General features: G+C 46.8%; 1 pseudogene; it reads left to right on the top strand.

The window, feature by feature from the left end:
- The window catches only part of LOC111977964 (RNA binding protein fox-1 homolog 3-like), a 736,610-nt pseudogene that overhangs the window by 704,300 nt on the left and 16,658 nt on the right, over nucleotides 1-15,652 (top strand).

Raw genomic sequence — 15,652 nt, 5'->3', positions numbered from 1 at the left:
GCTTTCTATCTCTCTCTCTCTCTCTCTCTCTCTCTCTCTCTCTCTATTCTCTCTCTCTCTCTCTCTCTCTCTCTCTCTCTCTCTCTCATCTCTGCCCTCTCTCTCTCGCCCTCTCTTCTCTATTCTCTCTCTCTCTCTCTCTCTCTCTCTCTCTCTCTCTCTCTCTCTCTCTCTCTCTCTCTCTCTCTCTCTCCATCGTCTCTCTTCCAGTCAACCAGGTGATCAATTCCATTGAGCTTGCGCTTCTGCTGAGTAAGGCGGGACAAGGCTGTGTGTGTGTGTGTGTGCCATGCGTGTATGTGTGTGTGTGTGTGCATGTGTGTCCATGCAACCTGATACACAGCCTCTCGGCCTCTCTCTCTCCATCCCTCCCTTCATCTGACAAGGTAATTAGTTAGAATGAAATAACGTGTCCATTGTAGACAACAATTAACCGTTGCTTTCATCCCAGTCATTAGGAAGAGTGGAGGTTTTCTTTCATTCTGCTGTGTCTCTAATGATCCCACAGTCTTCCACTCGCCCGCCTTAAAGCCCAGTTAAAACGCCTCTCACACACACACAGCCGACCACCAATTATGTGTTTTTGTCCTTTTGGGGAAGAAGAAGGAGAGGGGCGGAGAGGGACATGGAAGTGAAAAGAGAGGGGCGGAGAGGGACATGAAGGTGGAAAAGAGAAGTGAGGGAGACATACAATCAGTTGTTAACTGGGACGTGTTTAAAAAATATTAATAAATGTACCCTTTTTCATGATAATCCAATTAAGATCTTGCTCATCGTTGCAACTCCCCAACGGACTCGGGAGAGGCGAAATAGAGTCATGTGTCATCCGAAACATGACCCGCAAACCGCGCCTCTTATCATCCGCCCGCCTTAACCGGAAGCCAGCTGCATCAAATGTGTTGCAGGTGCCAGCCCACCAAAGGAGTCACTAGAGCGTGATGAGCCACTCGGAGGTCCGTGTGGTTTTTCTTATTTCGATTATCTGCAGTTAGATGGCTGGCAGGCCAAAACAGGGGCACTTTTCTCTCTTCCTCCTGCCAAATCGCTCTGCAGCACTACTCCCCTCTCTGTTGTCCGTATGTACAGGCATGCACAGACTCTCTGTTGTCCGTATGTACAGGGCATCGCACAGACCTCTCTGTTGTCCGTATGACGGGCATCGCACAGACCTCTCTGTTGTCCGTATGTACAGGGCATCGCAACAGACCTCTCTGTTGTCCGTATGTACAGGGCATCGCACAGACCTCTCTGTTGTCCGTATTACAGGGCATCGCACAGACCTCTCTGTGTCCGTATGTACAGGGCATCGCACAGACTCTCTGTTGTCCGTATGTACAGGGCATCGCCAGACCTCTCTGTTTCCGTATGTACAGCGGCCATCGCAAAGACCTCTCTGTTGTCCGTATGTACATGGCGATCGCAACAGACCTCCTGTTGTCCGTATGTACAGGGCATCGCACAGACCTCTCTGTTGTCCGTATGTACAGGGCATCGCACGAACCTCTCTGTTTCCGTATGTACAGGGCCATCGCAAAACCTCTCTGTGTCCGTTATGTAACAAGGGCCATCGCACAAGACCTCTCTGTTTGTCCGTATGTACAGGCATCGCAGACCTCTTGTTGTCGCGTATGTAAGGCAATCGCACAGACTCTCATGTTGTCCGTATGTCACAGGCATCGCGACAGCCTCTCTGTTGTCGTATGTATCAGGGGCAATGCACAGACCTTCTCTGTTGTCCGTATGTAGGGCAATCGCACAGCACTCTCTGTTGTCCATAATGTTCAGGAATCGCAAACCTGTTGGGCCCTGCCTTGCGGCAGCAGCAGTGTGTTACGCGTGGATTGGAGTTGGTTGAAGGTTGTTGATGCAGCCGCTTCTCTCTATGTCTTGCTTCCTCTCTCATGTCCTCTCTCATGTCCTCTCTCATGTCCTCTCTCATGTCCTCTCTCATGTCCACTCTCATGTCCTCTCTCATGTCCACTCTCATGTCCTCTCTCATGTCCACTCTCATGTCCTCTCTCATGTCTACTCTCATGTCCACTCTCATGTCCACTCTCGTGTCCTCTCTCGTGTCCTCTCTCGTGTCCTCTCTCGTGTCCTTTCTCGTGTCCTCTCTCGTGTCTTCTCTCGTGTCCTCTCTCGTGTCCTCTCTCTAAAAGGTCTGAAGGCAGTCGAAGAGAAGTAGCACTGAGAGGGAACGTGGATGAAAATGTGCTTGTATGAAATGAGACTCTCCTTCTCCACTCACGTGTCATCAGGCAATGGACGTTTACAGGAGGTGGAGATAATACGGTGTGAGGTGTGGTGGAGCACGGTGAGATGGTGACCTTGCCAGTGCTCTGCTGGCACTACCTCAGATTAGATGCCATGTTTATTTATTTATTGAAATCAACTACTTGATTCAAGGTCTTGTTACGAGGAGACCAAGGCTGTGGCTGTATTTCCATAAGACTGGGGAGAAAAAGGTGGGGAGAAGGGAGAGGGGAGGTAGAGACTGGGGAGAAAAGGGTGGGGAGAAGGGAGAGGGGAGGTAGAGACTGGGGAGAAGAGGTTGGAGAGAAGAGGGGAGGGGAGTTGGAGACTGCTCCTGCTGCCATTAGAATTGGGATCAGATAACGGCCTAGAGGATCCAGCCGGCAACCGCCCGGTGACCAGGCGAGATGATGACCAGTATGACAGCTAATTACGACCATCGTATTCATCACCCCAGATAATAAACAAATGTATGGTTTATCATTAGCCTTGATGGGCTATTCCCTCCATTCCTCCACTCCTCCACTCCTCATTTCCCATTCCATCTCTCTCTTTTTTTTAATTGGGAAAGGGTTCTTGTGGCCTCTAAAAATAGGTTCATATAGCTTTTTATCAGGAGGGAACACAGAGAGAGGCAGTAGAAAGAAAACAAGATGATGACTGTCATTAAGACCACTGGTGCGTGCTGAGAGCTTTGCTATAGTATGCAGATTTACACACCGATGCTCATTAACGCTACAGCTCACATTACATTGCCTTTCTAGCCATAGCCGTGACGCAAAACAATAAGTGTACTTTTTATTAAGAGAGAGAGGGAAGGAAACATAACATTTAAAAGTGAATGGCTTTTTTATTAATCTCATTGTTAGTAGATGAAAGGAGTTTGTTAATTCAGGGGGATGAGTGTTTGACCTTTGCAGTCTAGTTTTAGCAGTGTTCGAGGTGTATGGTGCTGTGTGCTTTTTATTAGGTTTGGGTTCACTGTGTAACGGAGCGTGCCAATGCTGCAACCAACCGGTCGAAACTCCTGCCAAATGTGACATGTTCTAATGATTTTCTCTTCTCTCTCTTTCTCTCTCCTGTCTCTTTCTCCCCTCTACCCTTTTCTCATACTCTTCCCCTCTCTCTCTCTCTCTCTCTCTCTCTCTCTCTCTCTCTCTCTCCTGTCTCTTCCTCCCCTCTCTCTCTCGCTTCGCTCCTCTCATGTCTCTTTCTCCCCTCTAACCTTTTAATGCCCTTACTCCCCCCCCTCTTCCTCTCTCTCTCTCTCTCTCTCTTTCACTCTCCTGTCTCTTTCTCCCTTCTACTCTTTTCTCATACTCTTCCTCCCCCCTCTCTCTCTCTCTGCAGCAATTTGGGAAGATTTTAGACGTGGAAATAATTTTTAACGAGCGAGGTTCCAAGGTAAGTGTGCCATAACTAGTGTCACTTAATTTCTCTCTCTCTCTCCCTCTCTCGCTCTCTCTCCTTCTCTTCATCCCTCTCTCCCCAGGTCCCTACCTCCTCAGTGTAATAATTACTTGGCTTTTCTTTGGCTCCTCTGCCTTCAGGCAACGTTCCCTATTGTACTCTCCTGCCATACATTGTGACATACAGTACCACGCTGCCATTTAGCTCAGTACTGACACTTGCCTCGTTTCCATACATACAGCTTGTCCAGTAAGCTTCATGCTGACAGTTTTAATCCTGACTTACTGAGCAGTATGAATCTCCCAACTCCCCTCCTTACCACTCCATGGTACAGTAATACTCACTTCTCAAACAAGATTTGTCAGAAAGTACATTTAGACAGGTCTTTTTCTTTCTTTCTTTTTTACACATTTGCAAACCTAAAAAAAAATGTGTCTGTATTTTCTGCACCATCTATGTAGAAGGATAATTACGAAACACCCTTTTCCCCAAAGGAACCGGAAAACAATTCCTGATTATTTATCTAATTCCAGAAGAAGTATCTAAGATATCCATGGCAAACACAGGTTGTGTTATTCCACTACCCACAATCCTTTCCTTCTGCTCACCATGAAATTAACACAGCTTAGCATGAATAAACATTCTATTTCCATAAGAAGCTCTCTCAATTTGCATTCAATATGTTTTCACTCTTTGAAGAATGCCCACTCCTCTCTCTCTCTCTTCGTGTAAGCTAATTACTTGTGCATGATAAAAATAAAAACAAACAGTAGACTCAGAGAGAGGGCGAACTTGCAGCATGCACAAAATGTGAAAATGATTAATTTTGCCATCAAATCCCACTTTCAATGTATTAGTTGTGTGTTATTTGCATCAGGCAGTATAGGCTGGGATCCCCTATACAGGATCACGCCGCAGTGGGAAGCGCCCGGTTCACACACATTATCTACCAAGGCAATTAATTACAGGGCCCTACCAGCACAGGATGTACAGGGTGTATAGGCTATGTCCCAAATGACACCCTATTTCTCTAGTGCTATGGGTACTGGTCAAAAGTAGTGCACTAAATAGGTATTAAGGTGCTGTTTGGGATATAGACATAGGCTAAAAGGACTTGGAGGGCTGGGGGCTTGTCTTGTCCAACATGCTGTTCACCAGCCATATCTAATGGCTCTCATACCCAGACCCAGTTAACTCTCCTAGCTCCCACCATAACTCCCCGCTGCAATGTGTGTGTCCTGCACATGGGCTGCACCGTCAGGCCTAGGGCTCTCATGGCCCCCTTACTGAGCTGGGCCTCCTGAGTGAGCTTCAGGATCAGGCCTACACAGCAAATTCTCCAGTGAATTTTTTTCTTTTTACAAAATTACACTGAGAGTGTTAAATCAACACAGTGTTAAATCAACTTACTACTTAGTGTAAAGCCTTATTGAAACATTTCCCAGAGTGCCTTGCCTTTCGAGTAAATTGTAAAAAAAATAATAATAATAATAATTTTAAAAAAGCCACCATAATTTGACTTGCAGACCTGATGTGGCCTGTAAACCATGACTTTCAAGCAATTGTATTACGCTCAAAAAACATGGGTTTAGATTTGTTCCTAAAGGTGAACAAACACTTGGCGCTGTAGTGGTACCCTGTAAGGTCATCCTTTGTACATATAGCAATAGGTACTTAATTGAACCCCAGTTCATACCTCAGGCCTGCAAGTGGGGGTTGCAAAATTCAGAGATTTTCCATAAATGCTGGTTCCATTTCCAGGAAACATCCAACCAGGAGTTCTGCAAAATCTGGGAATGTTGAATTTAACAACCCATTATGCTGATTTATAAAGTGATGTGTAACTCCTATTGGAATCCAGACAGAGTTATGCTATCCAACAGTTGGAATTTGTATTCAGAATGAATGTCAGGGTTAGGAACATTGTGCGGAGACTAGCTAAGGCATTTACACTGGAACAAACATTTCAGTAACGAGTGCAAAAAAATCGAACTAACTGATTGGATTAGTTTAGAAAAATGTATGTTATTTATCTTTGTGCAGCATAAGGTTAATCAATTAATGTACACGCACAAACATATATATCAAAACAAACTCATTTTAAAAAAAATTACGCGCAATAGAGCATGCAGGGAAATATGATAATGTTGGGTGTGGTTTTGTGTATGAGTTTCAGGCCCGTGTATTAGGGTAAAACTAGTTTCTCAAAATAAGACATTGTGAAATCCGTATGATATTGTGTCAAATAAGTCTGTTTTTTTTATGATAACATATTTGCTAGTGATGGGAAAATTAAGCTTCCTGAAGCATTGAGTATTTCCAGCCAATTGTGTTGAAAAAAGGCTAATTACGCGAGGCTTTGATCAACACGTTGTACAGTAGTGACACATGCTGGTCAAAATAACTTAGAACAGCCAACTTATTATAGATGACGTCGCACATGCTATGCAGGGTAGCTTTTTTGTCTTTTACCGAAACCAATACCAAACCAATCAGGTGGTTGTTTGACAAAACATTGATCATGTGCTTCTGATAAAGTGATACAAGCATCGGCACACTGCTTCGAAGTACCTATTCAGCTGCTTCGAAGTACCTATTCAGCTGCTTCGAAGTACCTATTCAGCTGCTTCGGAGCTGAATGCAACAATCATGTCTCTGTTCATAGCTGCTGAAAAAAATCATATAAATAACAAATATTAATATATATTTTTTAATTCTCTCAAAAGTTGTGAACTTGGCCTTTACTAGTCCTGTATTAGCAGGGACCGATATAACCAGCAGTAGCACAGACAAACACTTTTTCAGCCCCCACAAAAAAAGAAGAAAATATCTGCACCCAAAAACTACTTCCCGCGAAGGCTATCTCTCTGTTGCTAAGAAATACAGTCATGGGTGGTAACTCTACAATTTACTTGAACTCTGGGAAATATTTGAATAAAACTTTACGCTAAGCCTTGTTAATTTAACACTGTTCCAATGTCTGTATGGGTCCAGAGACTCAACACTTTCAATGTAAAATTATAACATTTTTACATTGCAGAATGTACACTAGAGAATTTGCTGTGTAGTATTCTCAAGGCTCCCTGAGTGAGCTGGGCCTCCTGTACAAGCTGTGTGAGGCCCAGTGTGTAGCACCTGTCCCCTCTCCCATAGCGCCCACACTGTGTGTGTGTGTGGTTGTGTGTGTGTGTGTGTGTGTGTGTGTGTGTGTGTGTGTGTGGTGTGTGTGTGTGGTGTTGTGTGTGTGTGTGTGTGTGTGTGTGGTGTGTGTGTGTGTGTGTGTGTGTGTGTGTGGTGTGTGTGTGTGTGTTGCGTGCGTGCGTGCGTGCGTGTGCGGCGTGCGGCGTGCGTGCGTGTGTTGTGTGTCAGCAGGCTTTCGCTCCCTCCACTAATTCAATTACAGTATGTCTAACTGATCCTTAACAAAATGTTTTTTTTAATGTACTGTCAGAAACCTCTGGAATAAAGATCTCTCTCACACTAACACACACATACACACAAGACTGTTTATAAGTGAATGTGCATCACCTGGTAAACAAACGTGTGTACGCACACATACACACACATATAGTTGTGTTGGGAGCTGGAGTGTATCAGGTTTGGTTCTGAATGCTGTGTTAGTTTTTTCAGCTTCTCCTCTTCAGCACAACTCTGACTGTGTGTTTCTCAAGATTCACTAACCTGCTCACATACTCTCTTCTGCTGAATACTCCCTTTCTCTTCCTGATACTTACCTTGTACCATGTGTTATTTCTTCTTCCTTTTCTCTCTCTTATATCATCCTGCTTATTTCCCTCTTCTTCCGCTCTCTCTTTCCCTCTATCTATCTTCCCCCTCTCCTTTTTCTCTCCGTTCCTGGTGATCTTCAGGGTTTGGTGTTTAACATTTGAAACGAGGGCAGATGCGGACCGTGCGCGGGAGAAACTAAATGGTACAATCGTAGAGACGGCAAAATAGAGGTGCCTCTTTTCCCTCTACTCAGCCCCTTCCTTCCTCCCTCCCGTTCTCTCTCTCCTCTGCCTGACGGTGCTTGCCTACCACCCCCTCTCTCTCCTCCTCCACCATCCTTCTCTCCCTCTGCCTGACGGTGCTTGCCTACCACCCCCTCTTCTCTCCTCCTCCACCATCCTTCTCTCCTCTGCCTGACGTGCTTGCCTACCACCCCCTCTTCTCTCCTCCTCCACCATCCTTCTCTCCCTCTGCCTGACGGTGCTTGCCTACCACCCCCTCTTCTCTCCTCCTCCACCACCTTCTCTCCCTCTGCCTGACGGTGCTTGCCTACCACCCCCTCTTCTCTCCTCCTCCACCATCCTTCTCTCCCTCTGCCTGACGGTGCTCTGCCTACCACCCCCTCTTCTTCTCTCCTCCACCATCCTTCTCTCCCTCTGCCTGACGGTGCTTGTCTACCACCCCCTCTTCTCTCCTCCTCCACCATCCTTCTCTCCCTCTGCCTGACGGTGCTTGCCTACCACCCCCTCTTCTCTCCTCCTCCACCATCCTTCTCTCCCTCTGCCTGACGGTGCTGCCTACCCCCCTCTTCTCTCCTCCTCCACACATCCTTTCTCTCCTCTGCCTGACGGTGCTTGCTACCACCCCTCTTCTCTCCTCCCCCACCATCCTTCTCTCCTCTGCCTGACGGTGCTTGCCTACCACCCCTCTCTCTCCTCCTCCACCATCCTTCTCTCCCTCTGCCTGACGGTGCTTGCCTACACCCCCTCTTCTTCCCTCTCCACCATCCTTCTCTCCCTTGCCTGACGGTGCTTGCCTACACCCCCCCTTCTCTCCTCCTCCACCATCCTTCTCTCCCTCTGCCTGACGGTGCTTGCCTACCACCCCCTCTTCTCTCTCCTCCACCATCCCTCTCCCTCTGCCTGACGGGTTGCCTACACCCCCTCCTTCTCTCCTCCTCCACCATCCTTCTCTCCCTCTGCCTGACGGTGCTTGCCTACCACCCCCTCTTCTCTCCTCCTCCAACCATCCTTCTCTCCTCTGCCTGACGGTGCTTGCCTACCACCCCCTCTTCTCTCCTCCTCCCACCATCCTTCTCTCCCTCTGCCTGACGGTGCTTGCCTACCACCCCTCTTCTCTCCTCCTCCACCATCCTTCTCTCCCTCTGCCTGACGGTGCTTGCCTACCACCCCCTCTTCTCTCCTCCTCCACCATCCTTCTCTCCCTCTGCCTGACGGTGCTTGCCTACCACCCCCTCTTCTCTCCTCCTCCACCATCCTTCTCTCCCTCTGCCTGACGGTGCTTTCCTACCACCCCCTCTTCTCTCCTCCTCACCATCCTTCTCTCCCTCTGCCTACGGTGCTTGCCTACCACCCCCTCTTCTCTCCTCCTCCACCATCCTTCTCTCCCTCGCCTGACGGTGCTTGCCTACCACCCCCTCTTCTCTCCTCCTCCACCATCTTCTCTCCCTCTGCCTGACGGTGCTTGCCTACCACCCCCTCTTCTCTCCTCCTCACCATCCTTCTCTCCTCTGCCTGACGGTGCTTGCCTACCACCCCTCTTCTCTCCTCCTCCACCATCCTTCTCTCCCTCTGCCTGACGTGCTTGCCTACACCCCCTTCTTCTCTCCTCCTCCACCATCCTTCTCTCCCTCTGCCTGACGGGCTGCCTACCACCCCCTCTTTCTCCTCCCCACCATCCTTCTCTCCCTCTGCCTGACGGTGCTTGCCTACACCCCCTCTTCTCTCCTCCTCCACCATCCTTCTCCCCTCTGCCTGACGGTGCTTGCCTACCACCCCTCTTCTCTCCTCCTCACCAACCTTCTCTCCCTCTGCCTGACGGTGCTTGCCTACCACCCCTCTTCTCTCCTCCTCCACCATCCTTCTCTCCCTCTTCCTGACGGTGCTTGCCTAACCACCCCCTCTTCTCTCCTCCTCCACCATCCCTCTCTCTCCCTGCCTGACGGTGCTTGCCTACCCCCCCTCTTCTCTCCTCCTCCACCATCCTTCTCTCCCTCTAGCCTGACGGTGCTTTTACCACCCCCTCTTCTCCCTCCTCCACCATCCTTCTCTCCCTCTGCCTGACGGTGCTTGCCTACCACCCCCTCTTCTCTCCTCCTCCACCATCCTTCTCTCCCTCTGCCTGCTGCACCTTGATCGCTGCATGCTGAATGCTGAACTCTGAGCCGTAAGTGTGCGTGTGTCTGCGCACGTGTGTGCGTCTTTACATGTGTCTTCTGCATGCATGTGTGTGTGTGTGTGTTTACCAGGGGCATGTGTATTAGATCAGAATGTGTTTGATACTGAAGGAGCAGAGCAGAACACTCAGATCCCCACAAACTTGAGGTTGATGTATGCGCCAGTTTGAAGTCCTCGCTCTTGCTGTTCTCAATACACGTACACATGCTCTCTCTCCATCTCCGGCTCATGTTTAAATTAACTCAATCGCTGGGTATCAAAGTGCTGCCAACGTTGCTTTAAATCCCACTTGTTTATCCAAAACACCCCCGCTTATATTACACACCCCAGGGCAAAAAATATAGACGTTATTTCTCTCTCTCTCGCTCGTTCTTTCGCTCGCTCTTTCGCTCTCTCTCTCACTTACTTACCTAGTCTCTATATATATCTCTCTTTCTCTCCCCCTCTCTCAGCATGTTTTTTCACGTCCGTCGTCCTTCCGCCCCCATTAAGATAATCTATGTAATGTATAAACAATACCTGGGCCCATACATCACATCAGACACGGGCTACGGTAACGTTAGCATAGCCTAGCGTAGCCTCAAGGTAAATGACCTCTGCTGGCCCATTGGAAATGAAAGCCATTAGCACTAATTAGCAGCCAAGGGAAACGCTAACAAGGCAAGCTAGGAAAACATGCTAAACTCAACTCGATGCTGCCAGGGACAGGGCGAGAGGGTGAGCTGTTTTTCCCTCAGCAACCTCAGAGAGAGAGAGAAAAAAACGAACTTTAACATTTCTGTTTAGAATGAGAGGCCCCTAAGTGATTGATAGAGATGTTTGCAGAAAATGGATACTGGTTCCTTTAGAAGAAGACTAAAGCTCAGACATCTAAGAGGATTTTAACTTAGGTTTTTGGTTCATATGATGCTGGTGATATATTATTCTAACCATGTCTTGCTGCATGGTTTGCTAACCAGGCTTGTAACTATATTATGAGCCTGCAAGAATGATGCTCTGATGTGCAGTTGGGGGGGTTGTGTGTGTGTGTGTGTGTGTGTGTGTGTGTGTGTGTGTGTGTGTGTGTGTGTGTGTGTGTAGTTGTGTGTGTGTGTGTGTGTGTGTGTGTGTGTGGTGTGTGTGTGTGTGTGTGTGTGTGTGTGTTGTGTGTGGGCTCTTAAGTCCATTGTTTGATAAAGTCCCAAAAGTTTGCTTGTCAGAATATCAAGTTTTCAAGATATGTAACTTTCAAAATACAAAAATCATCCCCATATGATTCATATTTGGAAAACATTTTGGGGCTAAAGTCAACAATGGACTAATGAACAAATACCAAAAAGATATTGGTGGAATTTTTCCTTAAGGTAAAAAGTGTGAGGATCATAATCTGAGTGATGATTCTAGGGGGTTAACACCAGTGGGATAAAATTGACCCACATGTGGTGAATAAATTAAGTGTTATTTTTAATCACAGCGATTCAACACTGCTTGGTTTGTTGTTACTCAATTAAGTTCATTTCACAAACAAACTGTGACTTGCAGTCTACTGTTACCATGAGACATACATCACCCTCATTATGGTCAGAAAATGCTTAAAAACATTCACTTAGACAATCACTTGGTGAAGGATTCTAAATTGAAGTTTCGAATTCAACCATTTCTTTATCACTAACAAATACAGTCATGGTTGGGTATACACTCACATTCACTTGAAAGGCATGCTGGAAATATGGTTATACAACCTGAAACGCTAAAAGAACACCCTCCCCTAAAAATACTCTAACACTACAATGTGTTTTTCCCTAACACGGAGAAAGTGTAACAGCATCAACTCTAATAAAGTGTTAATTGAAGTCGGAATTTGCAACACCCATGTGTGTTAGGACTAACACTCTAGTGATGCTAGTTTGTGAACACCTTGAAAAGTGTTAGTTTAACAGTATTTCGGTGGGTCACAATATAATTCCAAGAAACTATTACATTTAACACTGTGGGTGTAAAAATTCTGATCTCAAATTTGCTGTGTGTGTGTGTGTGTGTGTGTGTGTGTGTGTGTGTGTGTGTGTGTGTGGTGTGTGTGTGTGTGTGTGTGGTGTGTGTGTGTGTTGTTGTGTGTGTGTGTGTGTGGTATCCTTCTAACTGTCTAATCTCTATTGCTGAACACAGGTCAACAACGCAACAGCAAGAGTAATGACAAACAAAAAGGTGTCAAACCCTTACACAAACGGTAAGCTGGTCCCTTATCCTCCTCTTTCTTCCTCTACTTCTCACACATCCCCTTCATCCTTCCCTCCTCTTCCTTTACCTCCTCCCTACTTCCTCCTACCCACTTCTTCTTTTCTCCACCTCCTCCGTCCTTTCCTCCTTCCATCTCAATACCACAGACAGACAGACATTGGTGCTTTATACAGACAGATTAGACAGATCAGAGGCTATATTTACTATATTTACTAAACTGATGATGTAATACGTATTCAGTGACCCAGACTCTATGATGACTAAACCATGATCAGGGCCATGACTGCAGCAACTCAGGTTGTTAATTATTATAATACTTTTTTTAAAGAAGGCTATTTGGTTGTTTTGGTGATTTGATTTTTATTTTAATTCCGCAAGACGTTCTTCATTTGAAATCATTTCTGGAGGGTTTTTGGAAACTTTGCCTCTGCTGATTCCATCTGGCCTTAAGCATGACTTGCCTCTCAGCTAGGAGATGATACAGGGACCATCTCTTAAAATCTCCTAATATAATAAGAACAAAGAGGGAAAGGGGAATTGGTTCGACCATAAGGAGAGAAGGAGGAGATAGAGTGTTGGGAGGGGGAGAAAAGTGAATTTGGTGAGGAGGAGTGAGTGGATGAGTGGATGGAGCAAATAAAAAGTCAGGGCTCATTCTGAAAGGGTTTTAAGGTTTGTCTCGCTCTCTCTCTCTGACACTCATTCATGTTGATGGGAGAGAGAGCAACAAGATCTCATAGTTTCCCTTTGAAATTCAACGTATTATGGATGAACGTATTTTTGACGCAATAATTCCACATGGTTACAGGGTTAATTCCACGTGGTTACAGAGTTAAAACAGGCACAACTCAAAGGGTTAAGTTTAGATATTCATTTGGAGTGGTTAAGGTTAGGGTTATGGTTTGGGGACGGCTTAAAATTAAATAATACACAACGAGGCACTATTACCATCAGATATCGTCAAGTATTCTCGCGACTTGCTAGCACGTTGGGAACTGTGGAGGTGTAGTGGTCTAAGCAGTGTATTCTGACTTTGTGCATCATGATTTCGTGCCCAGTGGTGGGCAATTTCTTTTTTTTCCTTTTTTTTTGTCAGCGCCGAAGAAGGCATATATCGACGTTCTCAGGACCTTTACAAACGTCTGAAATAGCAGTCTAATTTTTGTGATCAGCCTGAGAGAGAGAGAGAAATCGAGAGAGAGAGAGAGAGAGAGAGAGAGGGGAAGTTAGAGATGGAGGAGAGAGACGAGGCCAGGAATGAATCAGCCAGACATGTCAGCACTCCTCTCATCCTCCACCCACTCCTACATCCCTCCATTGTAGGAGGGTTAGAGTGGTGCAGACAGAGAGAATGAGGCCTGAACGGCTCGCCATCCGTCACTGTCACTGGACCACACCACCACACTTCTCTTCTCCTCTGGCTCTCCACTTGTCTTTTATTATCCCTCACTCCTCCCACCACCGCACCATGCTACACAGAAGGAGAGAACCATGCTACACAGAAGGAGAGCACCATGCTACACAGAAGGAGAGTGTCTGCTAAATAAAAAAAAGATATGTTTTGTGATGCTAAGCTAACGTCAGTCTAAGTGAATGGGATGCTAAGCTAACGTCAGTCTAAGTGAATGGGATGCTAAGCTACTGTTAGTCTAAGTGAATAGGATGCTAAGCTAACGTTAGTCTACCGCTCCCTGTGTGTTTTCTATAGGCTGGAAGCTGAACCCCATGGTGGGAGCTGTCTATGGTCCTGAATTGTATGCAGGTAAAACTCCACTCATGCAAACACTACACTACAATACAACACATTACTATCAGAGTACAACTATACTTGGCCCTAAAGACTATCTGGCGAACAGACTATACACAATATCAGACTCACACAAAGAGTACACGATAGGCCTACAGACTATACAGGCTCCAAACTAGAGCCCAAAATCTGCAGATCTCGCTGTCGCTCTCCTTCCTCTCTCTCTCTCTCTCTCTCTCTCTCTCTCCTCTCTCTTTCTGTCTCTAGTTTTCTCTCTCTCTCTTTCTTTCTTCTTTCTCTTTCTCGCCGTCTCTCTTTTTCTCTCTCATTCTGTTGCTGTTGAGTTGATCATGTGATCATGCAGGTATGTGTGGGGTTTTGTGCATTCTCTGCAATTAATGAGTATGAGTAATGATGCATAAACCTGTGTGTGTGTGTGTGTGTGTGTGTGTGTGTGTGTGTGTGTGTGTGTGTGTGTGGTGTGTGGTGTGTGTGTGTGTGTGTGTGTGTGTGTGTGTGTGTGTGTGTGTTGTGTGTTGTGTGTGTGTGTGTGTTTTGTCGAAGAGTCTGCTTTCATTTAGAGAAAGTGCTGAGACTGCCTGGTGTCTTTACCTGCGCTCCTTTCTGCTCATTAGACTGAAATCTGTTCATTCCAAGACAGCTTTACTGCCAAGCTCTAAATAACAGCCCTGACACAGAGAAGCCATCTATCTCTTTTTAATTTCTTCTCTCTTTCTCTCCCTCCTTTCTCCTCCGCTCTCCTCCCCTCTGCTCCCATCCTCTGCTCTCCTCCCCTCTCTTCTCCTGCTCCTCTCCTCTTGCTCTCCTCCCTCTCCTACCTTCTCCTCCCCTCTCGTCCCTCTGCTCTCCTTTCCTCCCCTCTCCTCCGTCCTCTGCTCTCCTCCCCTCCCTCCCTCCGCTCTCCTTTCCTCTCCTTTCCTGCCGTCCTCTGCCCCCATCCCCTCTCCTCCTCTCTCCTCTCCCCCGCTCTCCTCCCCTCTCCTCTCCTCCGCTCTCCTCCCCCACCTCTAACCTACCTCTCAGTCAAACCCCACCCTTTAACTCAGAGCAACCTCCAACTCCACTGATTCTCAACCCTAACCCCTAGATGTTGCACGTGAACGTGTGTACGTAGGTACGCACACACACACACACACACACACAACACACACACACACACACCAACACACACACACACACCACACACACACACACACACACACACACACACACACACACACACACACACCCACACACACACCACACAACAACACACACACACACACACAGTAGCCACTTTTCTTGTGTGTGTGGCTGGGGCGACCGGCTGGCTGTCTGATGTGATAGCATGTTAAGTCTCGAGTCATCTTAAAACATGCCAGTAAAGTTTGCCAAGTTCCTAAACGATACGATATGCCTCTGCAGTCCCATGTGCATCCAGGTGGAGGAGTGCGATTTATGTGTGGTGCGTGCGTCCACCATTCCTACCTGAAGATGCAGGGAGAATACCACAGGAAATATATCCCAGCTTTACTTACAAAACAACCTATAGTACCTCCCTCACCTTCTCCATCCCTCCTTCCCTCCTTCTCTCCACTGGTCTTCTTTCTCCTCCTTCCTTTCCTCTCCCCTCTTAAATATGAAAAATGAAAAAAATCCTGTAGCGGAAGTGTGGTGTCTGGATTTCTTGGAATAATTTAAAGCTGCATTTAATCTACTTTAGGCGGAATAGAGCGGGATGTAACGGCCATTATATCACTCTTTATCAGTGTGGCGTTCCGAGCGTGGATCAGCGGAATTGGGCCCATAAAATCGTGTGTGTGTGACAGAACACTCCGTCTCCATTCTCTGCAGTCGGCTACAGGTTTATTGTGTTCAA

Source organism: Salvelinus sp. IW2-2015, linkage group LG18 (genome assembly GCF_002910315.2).
Source record: "Salvelinus sp. IW2-2015 linkage group LG18, ASM291031v2, whole genome shotgun sequence".
NCBI classification, from domain to species: Eukaryota; Metazoa; Chordata; class Actinopteri; order Salmoniformes; family Salmonidae; genus Salvelinus; species Salvelinus sp. IW2-2015.
Note: the sequence above shows the minus strand (reverse complement) of the source record. Positions and strands in the feature narration are given on the sequence as shown.